We start from the raw sequence: 18,220 nt of genomic DNA on the forward strand, positions 1-18,220 counted from the left end.
AGTTTTCACATTTGTAAAAGGGTGAGGATTAAAAAAACTGATACTCCTGGAAACACCTGTCATTCTGATTGGATATTTTTAAAACGTTGACTGAAATTTAAATGGATAAATTATAAAAAGAAGATGACAAAAAGGCCTATTATCATTTCATTACCCAGATAAATCCTGGTGGTCCACTGATAGGAGAAGGGGCTTCTCTAAGTAGTTTTCTTCATCCTGATTTCTGGACATTCCCTTCTTTAATCTGCTTCTGGAGGCAGGGGGTGACATTTTGAAAAGTTTTTTTTTTTTAACATCTTTATTGGAGTATAATCGCTTTACAATGGTGTGTTAGTTTCTGATTTATAACAAAGTGAATCAGTTATACATATACATATATCCCCATATCGCTTCCTTCTTGCATCTCCCTCCCTCCTGCCTGGGTTTTTCATCCCCAAGCTCACAGTTCTCTGGAGGTCGGACGCCGGGGGCCCAGCGGAGCGTTGGTGCGTGCGGAGGTCACTTGGTGCCAGACTCAATCCTGTCCCTCGCCTCTTGGGCCCTTCTTTTTCTGAAACCACGATCCCTAGAGTTAGTTCCTCCAGAATATTCTGCAGACCCTGTGACCAGCTTTTTCATTTCTCCCTCCTGGGGCCAATACTTTCTACAGTGTCTACAGCCAAAATATCTCACCACCAGGAGGACCTTCACCACCAACTGGTCATTTAGGACTCTTCCTCATTCGTGGAAATCCACGGGCCTTTTGCCACTTCTCTTTTCTGGTAGGCTATCTCTCAGGCTTAAGGTAGTACAGGCCTCCCACCTGTAAAAAATGGGTCATCCTTATGGCCCTTAAGACAAATTACATTAAACTGACCCCCATCATTTTTTAGACTTTTAACCCTCCAGTTTAGTTTGTTCTTTCCTCATGGTCTTGATTACAACCCATTTTGGGACCAGAAGAATTCATTCACCTTCACCTTTAAAAGGTGGAGGTTGGTTGGCACATTTCCTCAGGCTGCGTTGTTAAAACACATGTTTCAAAATCAGGTATAACTTTTCCTTTGGTATTTAGGTTTAACAATTTTATGAAACAATATTTTTCTCTTTGAGCTGTCCTGGCATCATGCACTTCTGAACCAAATAATTCATATCTGATCCTTGTATCAAAGGAGTAGGTTTGGCATTAGCTTCAATGGAAGACTACCTCAAAGCCTGTCGTCTTTGAATGCTCTTCCTTGGACTTAAGCTGCTGCTGTGTGGAATCCCAAATAAACCCATATGGAGGAGAACTGAGGCTTCTGGCCAGCAGCCCCAGCTGAGTTTCCAGCTGGCATCTACCAACAACTGTCTGCCTTGAGAGGGAGGTCAGTTGGGCCTTCTTTCTTCCACACCTCGGAGAATGGAGTCATTTTCAAGATGTAGTCTATGAGTGAGGTTTGGGAAAACAGATATTAGTTGGTATGTTGCAGTGAGATGGGAATGAATGACAAGCAAAAGTTGGCAGAAAGGGGGGGCTTCCCTGGTGGCGCAGTGGTTGAGAGTCCGCCTGCTGTTGCAGGGGACACGGGTTCGTGCCCCGGTCTGGGAAGATCCCACATGCCACAGAGTGGCTGGGCCCGTGAGCCATGGCCGCTGAGCCTGCGCATCCGGAGCCTGTGCTCCGCAACGGGAGAGGCCACAACAGTGAGAGGCCCGTGTACCGAATTATATTTGGAATATTTCCAAATATATTTTGGAGTAAAAAATATTTCAACAATGCAGACAATTTGCGTTGTGAGTGATGGTGTTGTTGGTAAGATGTGTCTTGATATGCTATACAACAATAAGTTAATGTCTGAATACGTTCCATGGTTTCTGACAACTATGCAGTCAGTAACTGGTGAGAGCCATACACTTATGGACTTTTTGATCCTGCAGGACAAGAAAGATTTGACAGAACAACCTCTCAGCTATCCACAAACATATATTTCTAGTCTTTTTCAGTGGTCTTCAGCCCTTATTTGGAAATGTGAAAGAAAAGTGGGTACCTGAGATAATTCACCATTGTTAGAAGACTCCTTATTTGTTGGAGCCAAAACTGATCTCAGAAATGTGATACCCTCTATTATCGAGAAGCTTGCCAAGAACACAGAAACTTCTCCCTCTGCAGACTGCTGTAATGCTGTTCTGTGACCTGAAGGCTGTCGAATACATGCAGTGTTCTGCATTCTCACAGAAAAACCTAAAGTATGCATTTGACAAAACACTACTGACTGCCTCGGAGGCTCTGGAACCGAAGAAAAGCCGCAGGTGAGTGCTGCTTTGAACATAGCTCCAAAACTCTGCACCACTGGTGTTGTCATCAGTCTAAAAGCAATGTTTAAATCAAATTAAAAATTAAGGCTCTGAGCCAATTTAATGTACCATTGTAAAAATGTATAATTTAAATGATACGTTACTTTTTTGTGCTATGAATGCTTATAAAGTGTTAGAGAAAAGCTTTTTGATGTCCAAAGTGTTTCCTGTGTAAATAGTGTCTGTTGGTTGACAAATCTAAAGTTTCTGTCTTGATGGCATTATTGCAATGTTAGCAGATGCTTGCCAGCAGGTGTGACAATATAGAGGCTTCTTGCCAAAAAAAAAAGTTTGGGGACAATGAAGGTGAATTTACCACACTGAAGTCCTCCAGCAGTCATAGAAAAAACCATGTCCTGTCCGACGTGTAACTCCTGCCAAAAGTTGACCTTATCTATGGTAAAAAGAGGCCATACCATTGTGGCCCTTGAAACTTGTCTGTATTATCTTTTATTCAGTGAAAAGTTCACACACCCAAGTGGTTGTAACTGATACCTCTGAATGTAGTGTGGGAACAGATGTGTTGCGTATGTATAATACTTCTCTTGATTATTAGGAATGTTCCCAGTGGGGAAATGCCACAAATTAAACAGTGCTAGTGGGATGAGTATACAACTAGGAGCCCACCTGGATATTTCAGCCCAGTTATGTGATACCAGTAGAGCAGGACAGGATGCCAGGCGAAGGGAGGAGAGGGGATGAGCAGATAACTATACTGACTAAGGATGTGGTAGTAAGAAGATACATAAGGAAACTATCTAGCAGGCTATACAGACTGCCCTCCTATTTTGACAGGCTAGTTCTAATGAGCCTTTTGAGCTTCAAATATCAGTGCTTGCAGTGGACTGCATCTGTGGCACTAGGCAGTGGTGCCCACTAGGGTTTTGAACACAGCATTTTTCTAACACCACTGCCTGGTAAACTCCATTTGAGGGGTAATGATTGGCCTGTTGTTGAGTGCTGGTGGACCCTGAGAAACTAACTAAGCAATAGCACATGATGTTATTCTCTGACCTGCCCATTCTGGAATGGGTCAAAAATAAAAATGTCAACAAAGTGGGTATTGCCTAGCAAGCATGCATTATGAAATGGAATTGGTATATCCAGGAAAGAAGTAAGACTTGGTATATTACTTTTCTATTGCTGCTGTAACAAAGTACCACAAACTTAGTAGCTTAAAACAACACAAAATTATCTTACAGTTCTGAAAGCTAGAAGTCCAAAATGGGTTTCAGTAGACTGAAATAAAGGTGTTGGCACGGCTGCCCTCCTTCTAGAGGTTCTAAGGGAGAATCAGTTTCCTTGCGTTTTCCAGTTTCTGGAGGGTCTTGGCTCATGACCCCTTCCTTACATCATTTCAGCCTCTTGCTTCCATCATTACATCTCCTACTTCCTCTTCTATAGTCAAATCTCCCTCTGGCCTCTTTCTGTTAAGGACACTTGTGATTACATTTAGGGCCCAAATGGCTAATCCCCATCTCAGGATCCCTAACTTGATCACATGTGCAAAATCCCTTTTACCACATAAATTAACACTCATAGGTTACAGGGATTAGAACCTGGAAATCTCTGGGGGCTATTATTCAACCTACCACACTGGGCATTAGTGGAATCTCACAGCTACATAATTACTAGGAAGATGTGGCTATCTCAGAGGCAGGATCTATGCTATCACCTTAGGCTTCTTGGGGGCCTGGGTACACTACAGCTCCTAAGGTTGCCTAAGCCTCATGGATATGCCAGCTAAGTTAAAGGTCAATGGGGTTGTGTAGGAAAGAGTTAACATAGCAGATCTGAGCCTGCTTATCCTTAGGAAGTTCTGCTTACAAGGTTGGCCTTTTGCTGGTGTCTGAGGTGTGATTTGGAGAGGGTTCCCACCATCCACAGAACTGATAAGAGTGGCTCACTGTACCTAAAATGTTTGTACAACCAGTGTGGATTATGCTGGATACCTGCTTTCCTCCTGGGAGTCTGGAATTTTGGTATGTGTTAGGCAGAAGGTGCCTACATGACCAGTCCCCCAATAAAGCCTTGGGCTCTAATGTGCTTGCTCCATGTGCCTTTTCTATCTGCTGTCTTGTTTTGTATCATTTCACAGTAATAAATCTTAGCTGTGAGTACAACTATATGCTGAACATTGTCCGTCCTCCTAGTAAATCATCAGACCTTGGGGGAGGGTGGTCTTGAGGACCCCTAACTCAGTTGGTGTCAGAAATGGGATTTGCTAGCCCAACTCTGACTCACTGAAATATGGCAAAAGCAGCTTGAGAAAAGTAAAGGTGAAGGAGTGAGGGATAACACATCTTTAGTACTAACTATGCTGGCTATTGAGTCATTCACGGGATGAAACAGCAGTATTTTCTGAGAGGTAGAAGTTACCTGTGGAATTTGAAAATGATAGATCCAACTCCGGGAGAGTTGGCTTGCTGGATCTCCTGGCTGTTTCTGGCTGTGCTGGCTGAAGCGAGGGGCAAAAGTGCAGCCTGTGCTAAAATGTGCTAAAGTGAGGGGGAAAAGGTGATGCCTTTTTGTATTTTGTTCTCTCCTTCATGTGGGAGGAGAAGGGCCCCAAAATTCCCAAACGTAGTTTGGATGACCCAGAAATATTAAAAGTTTGTATTCTTCTTTTTTCCAAGTGGAAGGAAAAAAATGTTAGGTCAGTTCCCACGGCTGCAGCAGAGCAAACCAGAGGGGGAAAAGGGAAAAAAACAGTAGGCCATTTCTTCAGCCTAGTTACCATCACTGGTACAATAGCCCTATCCTCCCTCTCCTGCCCCCAATTCCAGCTGAGAGGCTTCCTTGGTAGCTCTAATGTTAATCCTGTAAATGTTAAATTTACTGGTAGAGGGTTGAGTAAATTTCCATTTAAAGGTTGAGGGGGGTGCGCTTTGTTGAAATAGATTTGTGCTTTGCGGCTTTTGCATCTGGAGGTAGGATAAAAATTGATGGAAAATATTATATGATTATAATTTCATAAATGCTACAGGGATCATCCCAGTCAGGGAAAGCTGCAAAGAAAAAGTGTTAGTGGGACACACAAATAAATACTTGCTTTTTGCCATTGGTGGGTGGATTGAAATTTTTTTTTTCTTTTTTGAATGTTGAAAACAAAGCCAGTCTCTGTAACTGATGATATTTGTTATACTTTTTGCCTATTGTAACTTCTGGAAAAAAATGAAACAACATGGAAAGAGAGGCACTCTCCAGCTAGAAATACACTTTTGGAGTTTTACAAAGCAGATTTGAGTTGCTAATGAGCTTTTCTAAAATCAGATGTCTGATCCATAAAGCCTGATGATTTTCCAGCCTGATGTGCATATTTTTGGGTGGGTCTGTTTGGACTCTAAGGCTGACAAGATAAAAAGGGTGTCATAAAGCCTCACTTGTCAGTTGGACTTGGAACATGGCTCTCTGGCCTTGTAGTATCTGGGCTTTGAATATGCTGCTAAAGTAAAGCTGCTGGCTTTTTTGGAATCCTGACACTTAATTGCCTAGACCTGACTCTAAGCTGAAACCTGGTCTGGGCTATTTCAGCCTCAGCACTAGCTGTGCCAAACTAAAAGCTGACGAAGTTCTGCTCAAAAAATAAAACTTAGATTCTGGAATAGTTACACATTTAAGACACTTCTCTGTGGGCTAAATTGTGGAAACATCATGGATGCTGGCTGGACCATCTGGGTCACAAATGCCCACAGAAAAGAGCTTATTTCTGATGGGGCTGTGTGAAATTGAGCTGCTGATCAGCTCTATATTTCTGATACAGAGACTGAATGCATTCCTAATAGGATTCCTGCAAAAGCTAGGGAGTGTGACACCTCCACCCACTACTAACAAGTCAGACTCTGGACCCCATTTCAGGGTCGTCTCACTGCTGTTGACTTGTATTCAGCTTTCTAAATTAGTGGCAGCTTGCAATGGCGGTCTGATAGCCTGACTCTACGTCCCTCACCTTTTTCCTGGTATACACACCTTAGTAAGGCAGTTTGATTATTAAATGCAGCTGTCCCCAGAAAGGGACTGATCTTTTCTAGGCTGCTCCCTGGATAAATGATTAGGACAAAAGGCATGGCAGGTTATTAAGCCCAATATAATTATGTTTTAAAAATTTAAGATTTCATTCTGACCCATTTCGAATATGATGGGTCTTTCTGGTTAAATTATACAAAAATGTTTTTCTGTGAAAATGCTTTTATGCCTTTTGCATACAACTTTTCCAGGTGAATGGTCTAGATGAGAGTAGGGGATAATTGAAAAAATGTTACCATTGCTGAACAGGACACGACTGATTTTGTAATGATGCAGGAAAAAGTAAAACCCCAGCACCTGGGGATGGGGAGGCAGTGGGGGGAAGGGCATTAATGATCTTTGTTTTTCAGAACTGTTCCTTTCAAGCTGCGAGTTCTCTGAATTAAACTGGTTGCTGAGCCTAGGCTCACACCTTACCAGCACTGAGATGGCAGGGGGTGACCCCAGCACTTGCCTGCAGAACACCTATAGATGTTGTCCACACTAGTGAAGCTGTTGAACTGATGTTATAGACAAGTAAAACTGTTTGGAACTGACTTGCCTCAGGCAGTCCCTCTGAAATCAAGGACTGAACTGCATAATTTGGACTGGACTGAGAACCCAGAGTGGGAGGTCTGACAGTACAAGGCCACATGGGGCCCTGATAGCCTGTACTGCCTGACTAATGTATGTCCTGCTTGGCATGCCCCAACATTTGTGAACTCTTTGTTTCTATGGTTACCGCTTGCAATCTCTGGGACTGTACTTGTCTGTGTGCCCCAACTATCACACTACCTCAGCCCTGGAAAGCTTTCAGGTCAGCTTCAACTTTCTGGCTGTGCCTGAATTGATGCCTTGGGCTAGGTTAAAAAAAAAAAAAAGTTAATCAGAAGCTTAAGGATGAAATCAACTGGCTTTTTTCAGATAGATCTGTATAGTTAGTGGTACTTGTTTTAATTGGCTAAGTAAAGGACCCCGAAAGGGCATAACTGAGATCAGTACTGCAGGCTGCTCTCACCCTGCTGCAGGAGGTCCTACTGATAATACTTTTGCTGTAAAGATGCCTTGGCCAAGGGCCAAGAACCTGCTTATCCGTGGAAAGTCCTGCTTACAGGTTGGCCTGGTGTCTAGGATGTGTTTTGGGGAGGGTTCCCACCATTCACAGAACTGATAAGAGTGGTTCATTGTACTTAAACTGTTTGTACCACCAGTGTGATTTATGCTAAATACCTGCTTTCCTCCTGGGAGTCTGGAATTTTGGTATGTGGTAGGCAGAAGGTGCCTATATGACCAGCTCCCAATAAAAGCCTTGGGCACTGTCTCTAATGAGCTTCCCCAGGAGGTAACATTTCACACGTGTTGGCACAACTTGTTGATGGGGGAATTAAGCTGTCCTGTGTGACTCTACTGGGAGAGGACTCTTGGAAGCTTGCGCTTGGTTTTCTCTAGGCTTTGCACCATATGCCTTTTTCGTTTGCTGACTTTGTTTCGTATCCTTTCACTGTAATAAATCTTAGCTGTGTGTACAACTATGTGCTGAATTTTGTCAGTCCTCCTAGCGAATCACTGAACCTGGGGTGTGGTCTTGGGGCCCCCTATCCAGGAATGTACTGGAATGGTACAGCTGTGCAGCTTTAAAGAAAACTGTAAAACTATGCATGGAAAAGGGAACTCTGCTCACTGAGCATAGTTTAAGTTGTGATGTTTGCTCTAAAAATGCCTCCCGAAATATGCCTTGTTGCATTTTCATTGACTCATGGCATTTTCATTGACTTATGGCTAGCAGTGTAGTCTGGTACTTGGCAGCAGGAAAGTTGGATGATCAAGTCTCAGCTCAGAGGGGCCAAACGGGGCATAAGATTGCACAAGACCCATGCACTCTGTTTGTGACCTGTGTGAATGCCTATGGAAAAGGACTCTTGGAGGATGAACATCAATGGAAGCAAGCTGATTTGACCTGAGCTTCCCAGGTAAGGACCACAACCACCTGAATATACTATTGCACAGGGCAGCAATCCATCTACAAGTCAGAACCGGGCCTAAAAATAAGCTCCAGTGATTCCAGCACCTGAGAAAAAGGAAGCCTGGCACACATACCCAAACTGCCAACTACGCAGTCAAGTAGCAAAGGGAATTTGGGTTCACATAGTCTGGGGCACTGGACCTGGCTGGTCTTGGCACGAGGACTGTGTAATTAACTCATTCACTCTTTTCCTCCCAAGTCTACCTCCTGGGATACTGGGATACTGGAATTTGTGTGTATCAAAGAAGAGCCAGGAGGTGGGAGATTCTAACTCGATGTCCTTTTGCTGCCCAGCTAAGCTTGCTAGCTTTGGGCGGTTATGGATAATGATCATGGATGTGAGATGACAACTCTAAAGTGCTTCTGGTGTTGCCCACATATCAGAGGACTGTAGATGTTCTAGGTGGTACAAGGAAGAAACTACTGAGCCACCTAGGAACAAGTCTGGGCATATGGTGTGAATAAGACATGGGGACAACTGGCAAAAGGGTGACATGATTGCTGTGGGGACTGATGCCAAGCACTTGGGTGTGGTAGCTAGCACAGGACAACCTTAATTGCTGGGGAGTGATGGGACTGGGGCCATTCATCTCTTTCAGCTCTGATCTGCAGAGCATCTGGCTAGTTTGTTTGTTTGTTTGTTTATGTAATGACTGTAGTAATCAGTTTATTACACAGATTAATCATTCTTGAACGTACAAGCTCCAGAGGAGCAATTGGGTCTTTAAATATACACAAGTATTTCCACTGAATGAATTTTCACCCTTACATCCAGATAGACCTAAACAGTTAAAAACGTAAGAAAAATAAGAGCTATTAGCTATGTATTAACTGAGAAACTACATACAAACCAAAGAATATGGAAGAGAGAAAGAGGGGCTGAAGGAGGAAGGTTGAAGGGTGGGAAGATATAAAAGAGTTGGAAACAAAGCCCATCACACTTTACTTACTAATAGCTCCAATCCATTTAAATGTTGACCAGTTAAACTTAGACCTTAAAATACAGGATGTAGGTAGAGTTTAATCTGATTGGTCATAACTTTCACCTAAGACGTTAAGTCCTTCGGAATGAAATGAATACAGAAACAGCTTCATGTTCTTCGCCTTGCTTTTCATAACTGTTTTGAGTTTAATGGGATTTCACTTAAAAAACAATCTCCTACAGGTCAGTGGAGCTTTCCTTCCCCATCCAAGCACACACCATACCCATCACCCCTCACTCTGCCGTTATCCAAATTTAAGTCAATAAGGAAAGCTTTTAGTCTCACACCTAGGTTATGCCTGGAGAACTGGCTTGTCACACACTTCTCTGCTAGGAGGCAATGTTGGTACCGAAGTACAGTATTTCTAGTTTGTTGTTCCAAGTATGTACAACACGCAACACTGCTGTATCAGGTAAACGTGCACAGGGGAAGGTGAAGCCTGGGCTCATAGAAAGCAGTCAAGTGGAAATCAAAAGGGCTTTCTTTCAGAGTTCCCCTATCTTTATTTGTAGAGGTTATCCAATAATTTCTTTAATTACATCGCATACTTCTGAGTCCCTTCCCGAGCTATTCTTTTTTTTTTTTTTTTTTTTTTGCGGTACGCGGGCCCCTCACTGCTGTGGCCTCTCCCGTTGCGGAGCACAGGCTCCGGACGCGCAGGCCCAGCGGCCATGGCTCACAGGACCAGCCGCTCCGTGGCATGTACGGGGCACGAACCCGTGTCCCCTGTATCGGCAGGCGGACTCTCAACCACTGCGCCACCAGGGAAGCCTCCAAGCTATTCTGTTGTACTTTTCTCTATCTGTTCTGTAGATCCGAGCAATCTCAGGCACTAAAGGATCATCCGGATTGGGATCACACAACAGAGAACAGATGGACAAAAGTACTCCTGAAACAGTGCTGGAGACCACTTTGACCGTAAAATATCAAGACAAATGCTGCCATTACTGTTAATATTTGGATGATAAAGTCTTGTTGTAAATGCAACCTTAGGTGGTTTGAAGGGGTAATCTGTTGGGAAATGAATTGTCAAGAAAAATACTCCATCCACCCTGATAGGGACTGTCATTTGGCCTCATTATTGTAGCTTGCCAATGGAACATATCATCTCCAACGGGACCTGCTGAACACGGTGCTGGGGGAGGGGGTTGTCCCGCGCCAGGTCGTTCAATTCCTTGTGGATTCTCTTCAGAGCCATCGCGGGAGGCGGGTGGAGGCGGCCCCCCGGGGCGGGAACAGGGGCAGGGGAGGGACAGGGAAGGGGAGAGGGCGCGCGAGGCCGCCTCGGTGATCGCGGGTCGGCAGGAGGAGATGGGGAGTTCCGGAGCGCGGCTCCGGCGGGACGGACTTGGGGCCGTGGCCCACCCGGCTCCTGACCCTGCCGCAGAGGTCGCCGCATCACGCGGCGGCGGCCCCTTTATGCGCTGCCGGCGCTGCTGCCGCCGCCGCCGCCACCGCGGTAGGGGCCTCTTCCGTCTAGGCTCAGCGCCGCCTCCTCAGCCGCCGCGGATCCCTCCGCCAGGGAGCGAGAGCCCAGACTTCGGGCTCGGTCGGCGCCTCTGAGTGGGACGGTCGAAGGGACTGCTTGCTGCAGGGGGACCGAGGGACGCGCGGGCGGGCGGCCTGGCTAGTTTTTAAGGCAGACTGTCACCTCCAACTTGACCATTGGCCGATAGGGAATCTTAATCTAAGACCTCTCAGAAACTTCCCAGCAGCTGCTGACTGCAGGAGTTAACAGCTGCCACGCCAGACAGTAGAACAAGATCAACTTTCTCGAACCCGATCCGATTTCTTTTTACCTATTCACAGCCCTATTCACAGGCTATAGCAATTGCTCTAAGTTTAATCGATTGTTGTATCTCTGTTCCCTAGGACAAATTAAAAGGATTTGTATAACTAGGATATCTGATGGGGTGGCCTATGTTTCTAAAGAGAGTTCTTGACTGGTGATGTGAAAGGTTAGGGGGTGAAGTTGTAGGGAAACTGCTCTGTGCAGTTGTCCTTGCAAATATCCATATAGGCCACATGGACAAGTCTTCACCTCAGGAGACCTAAGTCTTGGTAAAATGCCCCATAATCCTCTCAGAACATGAGAGAATGGGAGGCTTGGGAGGAGCTGCTACAAGGCCATTTCTCACCCTCCTTTTTATCTTTCCTCGAGGCTGTTATGAGACAATTTCTTACTGCCTCCCAGGTTCTGGTAAGATATAAGGGCTTCTGCCTTGAAACTTCTCTTCCCCACACTTTAGGGTACAGCTGCATGCCATAAAATTGCTTAGCAGGAAATACTCAAACTGCTTAGTATAAAACTGGTTCCTGGGACTTCCCTGGTGGTCCAGTGGCTAAGACTCCATGCTCCCAATGCAGGGGGCCCGGGTTTGATCCCTGGTCAGGGAACTAGATCCCACATGCCACAACTAAGAGTTCGCTTGTCACAACTCAAAAGATCCCACATGCTGCAACAAAGATCCTGTGTGCTGGAACTAAGACCCAGCGCGGCCAAATAAATAAATAAATGTTAATAAGTAAATAAATAAAACTGGTTCCTCAGAACCAGAGCTCCTTATCACCCATGTTGCCTTGTTATCTGACCCCTTTTGCTTTAGTGCTGTCTTGTGGGGCAGAGAACACAGGGAGCTGGCACCTTTGCGGATCTTGCTATTGCTGTCTATGGAAATAATAAACTGCCTGACTACAAAGGACTAGTTATTTCTTTAGCAGCTGAATGTCTCAGCCTTGCATGAGGGCAAGGACAAATGCTTTGCACCCACCCTTGGCCCGTAAGTATGGATTTCTTTCTTCTCCCGACTCAGTTTAAATACTAGTTAAATTTGAGTATGTTAGAAAAGTGATCAGGACTAGTTTTTGGTTTTATTGTTACAAAAATTTTTGTGTTTGGAAGTAAGGCATGTTCATGATGCCTTTGTAACAGATGAATTCTAGGCTTGAACTGTTGAGCCTAGAACCACTGGTTCCTGTCTGGAGAGTAATCTGGGACCCCTTAGTGTTTTATTTTTCTGTTTTGGTGGTATGTGTGAAATTGTTGTTGTTTTTTAATCTTCTTTTTTTGTTGTTGTTTGTTTGTTTTTTAATTCATTAATAAGTGAATAGCCTTTGGAGGGGAGGAGGACAGATTGAGTCCATATTGTACTTCCTAGATCTAGTTTAGAAAACATACTCCCCACCTGGTACTCTTAGGAATTGCAAATACCTCATTTAATAACATACTTCTTTAAAAAATTTGCCTTTTCTCTTCCACCCATGAATAGGTCTGGTATTTGATGAAACTCGTGAAAGTGGGTGAACCTAACTTGCCCCTCTTCTCTAGGATGCAGTGAATGCATATGTGACTGTGACTTTTCAGGTAATTTGTCATTTCCTTATTTCTTTGAATTTAACTTCTAACTCCTTTTATTGATAATGAAGAAAAATATTGTACTTTTTGAAATACACCAATTGAATTGAGTGCATAATTTAAATAGTTTTTCCTTGTCAAAAAAAAGTAGACATAGCAACCAATCTGTGTTTCCCATGTATACTTATATTATCATTATCTCCAATTTATAGAGAAGGAAACCGAGGCTTACAGAAGCTCTGTGTGATCACATTTCCACAATTCACAATGAGTAGAACTGAGACTTGAACTCAGGTCTGTCTGACGTCAAGTCATTCCCTTAACCACTCTGCTGTACTACAGGAAATTACAAATGAACCTCAAAGGAGCTCATAATTTGACAGGGCATTTGAGGGAGGCCCAAGTAAGACATAATTATGAGGCAGGGCCTCCATTTGATTTATGTTGGCAGTTATGACCTAGGGCAGGCTTATAGTAGGGGTTTAAAAACTATGTGTTGAAAATAAATGATAGACATTAGTACCAGTATTCTGAGGAGCTGGTACATTCACCTCTGAGTGGACATATCATAATGTAGAGGCAGCAGGGAAACCCAGAACAGAAGCTCAGTAGAAGCAGGACACCAAGGTCAAATGGAGAAATCCTAGAAATAATCTCCTGCAGATGTGTTGACACAGGTTTTAAATCTCCCTGTGCAGATTTAAATGTCTTTCTTTCCTCTCTTTTTAAAAAATTTTTTAGGTCTGAGAACTTAAGATCAGCCTTCAGGCAGCCCATTCCAGTCCGCTTGAGTGCCCACCATTTCTCTCCCTCCAGCCTCTACGTCTGTGTTGATGCTCTACTGACTGTCTGTTTCCTGCCTTTCAATCTCTTACAATTCTTCTATCCTACAATGCACATACATAAAGTTTCTATTTCTTAAAACTGCAATAAATCACTTTCAAAAATAAAAATAGTAACAGATACTACCTCTCCCACCTGCTATTTTTAGAGGCAAACAGACCAGGGTTCAACCCTAGATTTTGCTGCTTCCTAACTGGAAACTTGCCTTGGTTACTTATTCTCCTCAAGACTCAGTTACCTCTCCTGAAAAGTGGGAATTTTTTTTTTTTTTAACGTCTAACAGGGTAAAAAGTGATATGAAATTAAATCATGCATGTCGGGACTTCCCTGGAGGTCAGTGGTTAAGACTACGCACTTCCACTGCAGGGGGCATGGCACAGGCTCGATCCCTGGTCAGGGAACTAATATCCCACATGCCAGGGATGCTGCCAAAAAAAATTATGCATGTTAACCATCTAGCTCAATACCTGCCATATAATTCGCCCTCAATATGTGTTATTTTCATCCCTTTTCACTACTTATCCCAGAATGAGATAATCCTTTCCTTTACATCTGATAAAACTTCACTTCATGGGCATGTCTCACTTTCTACCTGTACTGTGGTTGTTTTTTTTAAAATTTATTTATTTTAAATTTATTTTTATTTTTGGCTGCGTTGGGTCTTCGTTGCTGCGTGTGGGCTTTCTCTAGTTGCTGCAAGCGGGGGCTACTCTTTGTTGCGGTATGCAGGCTTCTCATTGTGGTGGCTTCTCTTGTGGAACACGGGCTCTAGACACGTGCGCTTCATTAGTTGCAGCATGCGGGCTCAGTAGTTGTGGCTCAAGGGCTCTAGAGCTCAGGCTTAGTAGTTGCTCCGAGGCATGTGGGATCTTCCTGGACCAGGGCTTTAATCCGTGTCCCCTACATTGGCAGGCAGATTCTTAACCACTGTGCCACCAGGGAAGCCCACGTACTGTGGTTTTTTTTGTAGTTGTCTTATTTTCCCTGTAAGACTACAGTGTCCTTAAGGGGAGAGGATTGCTTAGAATGCAAGATCCAGTCCCCGCTTCCCTACATCCAACTCCCTCAGCCCCCATTTACACAGAGTTCTTTGTACACAGTATGTTCTTGTTAAAGACGTCAAAATATGATTAAAATAAAAGTAGAGAGGAAAGAAAAAATGAAGAGATAAAATAACAGACTCTTGCATTAAAAAATTTATTGAAGTCATCAAAATGATTCAGAAAGATTTCCAGCTAATATTTACCTTTCATGTACCCTTATCCCCCAAATTGTAGTACTAACTTATAGCATGTAACTTTTTTTCTTTAAAAAGTAATAAATAGTGGGAATTCCCTGGTGGTCCAATGGTTAGGACTCAGCGCTTCCACTGCAGGGGACGTGGGTTCCATCCCTGGTCTGGGAACTAAGACCCCACAAGCCGTGGAGCGTGGCCAGAAAAACCCCAAAAGTAATAAATATTGCAAAAGTGGATCTAGCTGTTTGGGTTTTAGTGATTGGTATTTGTTCATTTCTTTTACTTGCCTCTTCTAATTCTGGCAAAAAGGTTCCCAAATATCTCAACTACCAATATAACTGAACTGTCACTCACAAAAAGGAAATCAGAAGGAGGTGTCAACTGGCTAATCTCCAGGATTGTAGAAAAACCCTAATAATTAGTGACCCAAAAAATACTGTCTAAAATCTGCCATCTAGTGTGGACTTTGTAAAATTACATATTACTGGACACATTAATGCTGTGATTACTACTAGGGCTTCCCTCAGTGGACACTAGGTTTGAAAATTTTAATTATCGAACAAAATGATCAAAAGTAGCATTAAATTTGATTTCCCATTTAGTTTTAACCATAGATATATAGAGAGGTAGAGAGATAGATAAATGCTAAATAGATATAAATAGATTGATATGCAAAACAGAGCTTTTGCTCAGCATAGTAAGGTGGTATTGGAAACCTTTAAATATAAAAACTATCTAATAATGAATTTTTTTTTTTTTTTTTTTTTTTTTTTTTGCGGTACGCGGGCCTCTCACTGTTGTGGCCTCTCCCGTTGCGCAGCACAGGCTCCGGATGCACAGGCTCAGCGGCCATGGCTCACGGGCCCAGCCGCTCCACGGCATGTGGGATCTTCCCGGACCGGGGCACGAACCCGTGTCCCCTGCATCGGCAGGCGGACTCTCAACCACTGCGCCACCAGGGAAGCCCATGATTTATATAATTGGTAATAAAAACAAAGAAACGTATCCCCCTTGTTTATCCTTATTATTGGTAAATGTCATTCCTGACAGGAGAGGGTGAGTAGGAAAGTATCATTTGTTGGGCACAATCTCCGTGCCAGGTTCTTAATCTACTTTTTAAAAAAAATATTTATTTATTTATATTTTTTGGCTGCATCAGGTCTTAGTTGCGGCATGTGGGCTTCTCTCTAGCTGCGGTGCGTGGGCTTAGTTGCCCTGAGGCACGTGGGATCTTAGTTCCCTGACCAGGGATCGAACCTGCGTCCCCTGCATTGGAAAGCGGGTTCTTAACCACTGGACCACTGGACCCTCTTAACCTACTTTAATCTAATTTAAATCTTATCTTTTGGTCTTTGAGTTAAAGTATTACAAACCTCATTTTACGTATAAAAAAATTAAGACCTAAAAGGTGAAGAAGTTGGCTTTCTATCACAGCTGGTTAGTAAAAGCACCAGGATTTGTACCCATGTCTGGAAACTCCAAAGCTCATGCTCTTTCATCTCCATACTGCCTTTTATACTTTGTGAGATGCTGGAAATAGTGTACCAACTTACACTATGTAGCAATAATCCCCTCTTTCATGTCTCTCTTTTTTTTTGTTTTCAGTCTTTCTAGAGATTTATCAATGTTTTTTATCCTTTCAAAGAACCACCACCTTTTAGTTTCATTAATTTTCTGTATTGTTTTTTATTTTCAATTTTATCTCTGCTGTTGTCATTTATTCTGACTGCTTTGGGTTTATTTTGTTCTTTTTCTAGTTTCTTTAAGTTTCTTAAGTCTTAGATTATTGATATGAAACCTTTCTTCCTTTCTGATATAGGTATTTAATGCTATAAAATCGCCCCTAAACACCACTTTATCTGAATTCTACCAATTTTGTAATATATTTTCATTTTTGTTCAGTTTAAAATATTTCCCAGTTTCATTCAAATTTCATTTTCATTCAAATTAAAATCTTGTCTAATTTGAGATTTCCTCTTTGACCTATGAATTATTTAAAAGTATGTTGTTTAATATCCCTCTGATATTATTTCCCTCACATCTGAACTTCCTTTAGCAACTTTTTAGAGCAAATTTTTTTTTTTTTGGCAAAAACTTCTTAGTTTCCTTTTATCTGAGCATGTCTTTATTTCATCTCCATTTCTGAAGGGTATTTTCACTGGATATATAATTCTGAGCTGACATCTCTCTTTCTTTGGCACTTTAAAATGTTATCCTTCCTTCTGCCTCCACAGTCATTTGAATCTTTGTTTACCTATAAGCAATGCATTTTTTGGGTAATAAATTTATTTATTTATTTATTTTTGGCTGCATTGGGTCTTTGTTGTCGGGTCTTCATTGCTGCGCGTGGGCTTTCTCTAGCTGTGGCGAGCAGGGTCTACTTTTTGTTGCGGTGTGCAGGCTTCTTATTGTGGTGGCTTCTCTTGTTGGAGAGCTTGGACTCCAGGAGTGTGGGCTTCAGTAGTTGTGGTTTGTGGACTGTAGAGCGCAGGCTCAGTAGTTGTGGCACATGGGCTCTAGAGAGCAGACTCAGTAGTTGCGGCGCATGGGTTTAGTTGCTCCACGGCATATGGGATCTTCTTGGAACAGGGCTCGAACCCGTGTCCCCTGCATTGGCAAGCGGATTCTCAACCACTGCGCCACCAGGGAAGTCCCAAGCAATGTATTGTTATTCTCTAACTGTTTTCAAGATTTTCTTTGTCTTTAGTTTTCAGCAATTTGGCTGTAATGGATTTTGATTCAAGTTCATTTGTATTTTCCTGTTTAGGGTTTGCTGACCTTCTTGAATCTCTAGGTTATTGTTTTTTTTGCCAAATTTGGTAAATTTTTAGCCATTGTTTTTCATACACACACACAAACACACACACACAATAATGCACTCTTTCCTCTTCTTCTGAAACTCCAGTGACATGAATGTTAGCCCTTTTGGTGTTGTTCACAGATCCATGAGGTTCATTTTTGGCAGGGAGGAGATCTTTTTTTTTCCTCTGTTGTTCAATTTAGATAATATCTGTTGATCTATTCTCAAGTTCATTGACTCTTCTGTTACATTCTTCTGTAAGATTTTTTTTTAGTTATTGTATTTTCAGTTGTAAAATTTTTAAAAACCTTTTTGCCTAATTTATTTAAAGAATGGTACTACTTTCCACCATTTTTAAATTTTGTATTAGTATCTTTGTTTGAAATGCTAATTTCTCTTTCTCCCAAGGTTTTGCAGCCATCTCCACTACACAGTTAGGCTGATGGGCAGTTGTTTGCCAGCCACAGCTGGTTTTAGCTATGAAGTATACACATGTACTTAAGTGAAATATCAAATCTAGTAAAGAATCCATCACAAGTTACCTCTACCTTCTTTAAATTTTCAGCTCTTCTGAGATGTCTACCTAGATATGTATCTTGTCAAAGTTTAAATCTCCCTTCTAATATGTTTAAATATATGTATCTCATAAGGGCAGTTT

The 18,220-nt window shown here is 42.6% G+C and overlaps 2 pseudogenes; one reads left to right on the forward strand and one right to left on the reverse strand.

The window, feature by feature from the left end:
- Window positions 1-1,663: 1,663 nt before the first annotated feature.
- Window positions 1,664-7,850, forward strand: LOC116755402 (annotated as a pseudogene).
- Window positions 7,851-9,109: 1,259 nt separating this feature from the next.
- On the reverse strand, window positions 9,110-10,608 carry LOC116755007 (annotated as a pseudogene).
- Window positions 10,609-18,220: the final 7,612 nt, after the last annotated feature.

Source organism: Phocoena sinus, chromosome 6 (assembly GCF_008692025.1).
Source record: "Phocoena sinus isolate mPhoSin1 chromosome 6, mPhoSin1.pri, whole genome shotgun sequence".
Taxonomy (NCBI): domain Eukaryota; kingdom Metazoa; phylum Chordata; class Mammalia; order Artiodactyla; family Phocoenidae; genus Phocoena; species Phocoena sinus.